The sequence below is a fragment of the Apium graveolens genome, chromosome 5 (genome assembly GCF_009905375.1).
Source record: "Apium graveolens cultivar Ventura chromosome 5, ASM990537v1, whole genome shotgun sequence".
Classification (NCBI taxonomy): domain Eukaryota; kingdom Viridiplantae; phylum Streptophyta; class Magnoliopsida; order Apiales; family Apiaceae; genus Apium; species Apium graveolens.
The window spans coordinates 117,467,460-117,472,395 of NC_133651.1; the positions used below are offsets into that span (position 1 = coordinate 117,467,460).

The 4,936-nt window shown below is 36.5% G+C and overlaps 1 non-coding gene across 1 annotated transcript; it reads left to right on the forward strand.

Moving 5' to 3' along the window:
* Positions 1-1,230: 1,230 nt before the first annotated feature.
* On the forward strand, positions 1,231-1,337 carry LOC141663372 (small nucleolar RNA R71). Its single transcript, XR_012551447.1, has one exon. It is a non-coding gene; the product is annotated as a small nucleolar RNA R71 (small nucleolar RNA).
* Positions 1,338-4,936: the final 3,599 nt, after the last annotated feature.

Below are 4,936 nucleotides of genomic sequence, written 5' to 3' on the forward strand. Positions count from 1 at the left end.
CATAAGCACTTGTCAAATAACACATTTCCAATGGTGCATGGAATAGTGAAGCTTCCAGGATCTTTAAGCTTCGGAGTCAACTTCTGTTGCAGTATAGCACTGCATTCCTCCGTGAGAGCAACGGTCTCAAAGTCATCAAGCTTCACCTTCTCAGAGAGAATACCTTTCATGAACTTCACGTAAATAGGCATTTGCTCAAGAGCTTCCGCAAAAGGTATGTTTATGTGAAGTTTCTTGAACACCTCCAAAAACTTCTCAAACTACTTATCCAGCTTTTTCTTCTACAACCTCTTAGGAAAAGGAGGTGGAGGATAGATCTGTTTCTCCCCTGTATTACCCTCAGGAGGAGTGTGCTCAACAGTAGTCTTCCTTGGTTCCACTTCTGCTTCCTTCTGCACTTCTTCTTCTTTAGCCTCAACTTCAGATTCCGGAGTCTTTGCTTTTTCAAGATTTAAAACCTTACCAGACCTCAATGTAATTGCCTTAACATGCTCCTTAGCTTCCTTCTTACCTGGCACTTCAGTATCGCTCGGAAGCATGCCCGGTTGATGATTCAGTAATGCATTAGCAATTTGCCCAATTTGATTCTCCAAGGTCTTGATAGACACAGCTTGGCTCTTGCACATGAGCCTCAACTCCTCCAATTCATATTTTTCATTAGCTTCCGGTAGCTGCTGATGTTGAAGTTATTGCCTAGGGGAATATTGCGGTTGCTGAATACTAGGAGGATTATACTGCTTTATTGTATATGGCTGATAAGATTGTTGCACTGCATTCTGATTGTTAATCCAGCTGAAGTTAGGATGATTGCGGTTATTTGGATGATAAGTGGTTGGAGCTTGTTGCTGTGATCTCTGAAAGTTGCTCACAAATTGAGCCGATTTTCTAGAAGTAGCACACTACTCAGTTTCATGTGCTCCCACACAAAGCTCACAAACACTAGTGATTTGATTAACTCCATAATTAGCCAAAGTGTCCACCTTCATCATCATAGCCTTAAGTTGGGAAGCTATAACAGTTGATGCATCCAACTCCAAAATTCCAGCTACTTTACCCTAAGTTAGCCTCTGAGAAGGATTCTGGTATTCATTAGCAGCCATCAGTTCGATCAATTCATAAGCTTCATTATAGCTCTTAGCCCACAAGGCTCCTCCTGATGCTGCATCGAGCATGGGTCTAGAAGTAGCACCCAATCAATTGTAGAAACAGTTTATAATCATCCAATCAGGCATGCCATGGTGTGGGCACTTCCTTAGCTTCTCCTTATATCAATTCTAAGCCTCACACAGAGATTCTACAGTTTTCTGTGCAAAATGAGTAAGAGCATTCCTGATTACAGCAGTCTTCACCATAAGAAAGAATTTAGTGAGAAACTTTGGAGCAAGATCCTCCCATGTGGTGATAGATCCTGGTGGTAGAGAGTGTAACCAGCACTTTGCTTTGTCCCTCAGCGAGAATGGGAAGAGTCGCAGCTTGATAGCATCTTCAGTCACCCCATTGAACTTGAAAGTATCACATATCTCGATGAAATCCCTAATGTGCATGTTGGGATCTTCTATAGGAGAACCCCCAAACTGAACTGAGTTCTGTATCATCTGAATCGTGCTCGACTTGATCTCAAAAGTGTTATTCGAGATGGTTGGTCTGCTGATGCTTGGCTGAATATCATTGATCTTAGGCTGAGAATATTCCATCAGAGCCTTAGGATTTTCTGCTTGATCTCCAATCACTACTAAAGATGGTTCCTCGACTTTTTATTCTTCTTCTACTTTCACTTCATCCTCAAAAACTTCCCTTCGAATCACTACAGCTTCTTCCTCGGCTTGATCTAGAGTTCTCTTACGAGCCCGCGAACGCGTATGCATACACGCTCGCTAGAGTACCTGAAACATGACAAGGAAAAGAGTAAGTAAGTAACAATGTCCGAGTCGATGAACTTTAACGATAATTGATAAAAAACACATAAACTAAAAGTTAATACCGTATACCCGGCAGCGGCGCCAAAAACTTGTTAGTTGCTAAACACGCGCTAAAATTCACGCAAGTATACGCGTTCGCAAGTAATATAGAATTATTTCTAGTTCGTTCCCACAGGGACAGGCTTATATTAACTTTGTGATTTATGCACTTATGCAATAATGATATGGCTATTATTCAATGCTAAGACGAATGACAATTTGAGTTTTGATTATACTACGATTAACTATTGAGAATTATACTAGAGAACATTAATTAAAAAGAGTAGGAGAGTTGAATAATATATAACACAAACATGGGATTCTAACTTCATTAAGTACTTCATTCAATAGCCTTTTTGTTCTTAACCTTGGCATGTAATGGTGATGACACTAATCAGATAACATGAAAATGATAAATGCCAACTTTCGTTGCACGAATACCATACTACCAGACATCCACAAAAGAGATAGAAGCTGAATAGACACCAATTATATTGAGACCTTATATGTCTATAGAATTTGACAAAATAACGGTTTAATGAATAAGTTATATATTGAGATTACATAGGGCAAGTAAGATGGTTAAAATTACCTACGAATCATGCATAACAATAACACATGAACCTATGCTAGCATGGCAACTTCTAAACCCTTCAATTCACTTTCGCTTCATTAAGAATTAACACATTATCTTATAAGTTCGCGACACTCATAAGACGAATAAGCACGACCTATACTAGGTTATCATATAATCACCACACACTAAGGCATCGAAATAATTCAATTAAAGAAATCCATAAATAAATCCGCTAGAACCCCATGATAATGATTAGCCCATAATCGGACTCATCATCAATGTGGGTTCCGATGAAAGCATGAAATAATAAAGGTAGTCTTTATACTTAATAAAACCGAATAAAAAACACAAGTAAAGGTTCAAGAATAAGAAAACTAGCATCCAAAGTTAAAACTTAAACCAGAGAATCACAAAAATAAAATAGATCTTCTTCGTCTTGGTTGAATTGTGCTCTATGGTCTTCTAACTCCTTTTCCTTAACTCTAGTACGTCTCTCCTTAAGAAAAACATCTGTATTTACGTATATATATATGTTGTAGAATTGACCAGGGCTTCAAACTCTCAAAATCCCAATAGAAACAGAATTCTGCTACCCCGACCTGGCGCGGGCGCACGCTTGACCAGCGCGGGCGTGCTGAGTTTCTGCTCATTGGGCGCGGACGTGCGCTACTTCAGCGCGAGTGCGCCGTCCTTCTTAATAAAATTCTGATTTCTTTTCTTCTCCTTGCTGATTTGAGCCAATCTTTCACGAGCATTTATTCTAACACCATCCAAACACCAAATTAGCACTACAACCATGCTAATTTACCTGATTACCTGGAAAATGCCTGCAATGCAAAAACACTACAAAAATACGTAAAAACACCAACAACTCGAGTATAAATACACAAATACAAAGCTTTACGGAGCGTAATAAAGTATCATAAATGTTAATCAATGCCAATGTATCTAATCCATGTGGTATTTGAGATGATACAACAGTCCATTCCAATATCTACAATCCATGTTTCTGTTAAAGTTGCAGAACACTCCACTCCAGAAGCTGAAATTCCAATGTCTACTCCAATTCCTAAATCTCCAGCTCATTCAACTGCCACAGAGGTTTTGGAAGTAGATACTGATGTTCATTTACCTATGACCACCATTCCTCAAGAAATTGAACCAAATCTCACTAATAGTGTTAACCTGGAAGTTTTAGAAGCTATTGGTTCTCACACAGCTCCATTAGAAGATATTGATTTAAACTTTGATGCTGAAGATGAAGTGGCACAGAAGTTCAAAGAGCCAACGGCAGATGATGAAGCCTTTAGTCACTCTGATGATGATGATAAAGATGGCATTGATCCCTCTAAGATCAATGTTGCTTTAGATCTTAATGAAGACTTGGATGATATCATTTTTTTTGATGATATGCCAGAAAGAGAGAGGAGAATAAAGATGAATGAGAGGGTTGTTGCTGTGTCTAGAGAGTATTTGGAAGAGGAATGAAACTCTAAATGGAATGATGAAAATTATCTAATTTATATTTACAATGTTTCTCCGCATTTAGCAACAACTGAAAGATAAATTTTTGATTCTAATATCCTCATTCATCTCAAAGCTTCATCACTAATATAACGACTCGTATATTTTTATAATATTTAAATGTGTAATTATTGCGTAATTAATTAAATAAAGAGTGTATATTATTTTGATCTTTGTGTTCTATTTACTATTATTTATATGTAATTGTTGGATTGCGTGGATTATTTGTATGATTATTAGTTGCACCATATTATTTTTGTTTCACTTTTAGAAATAATTTTATGGTAAACTTATTTTCAAAAATATTTGGATTGTCTCTAAAATTATTTTTATGAATTTATAATTTCAATAAGTATTTTTGGGATTTTATAAAATTTACAAATCAAGATTTTGTTAATTATTTATTTTTAAATGATTTTCTGATTGCGTTTATTTGTAAAATCCATATTTAATTCCAGGATTCCTCAAAAATTATGAAACTCATATTTTATTAAGTTCATAATATTCTGAGAATTTTAAAATTATTTTGGTAATTTTCGGGATTAGTTTCAATCGCCCGTTGTTTCGTTAATTTGTTAAATCCGGGTATTTTGCGCGTTTGAAAATTTCATATTAAATTGTGAGAACTTTATTTTATTAACTTCCGAATATTTCGAGAATTTTGGTATAAAGTTTATAATTTTTTGATGTGTTTTAGCGCGCAGCCGGTACGTTATTGTAATAGAAAACAATATAATACCAGGCTAACAGATAAACCGGGACACGTGTTTAATTGTGGCATATGCAATGATATGTGTCCAAGCCTTATTCTTTTTTTCCTCCTTCTCTGTTATTTCCCCTCCCTAAATGAGCCATATTCTTTGTCTCTCTCTCAATC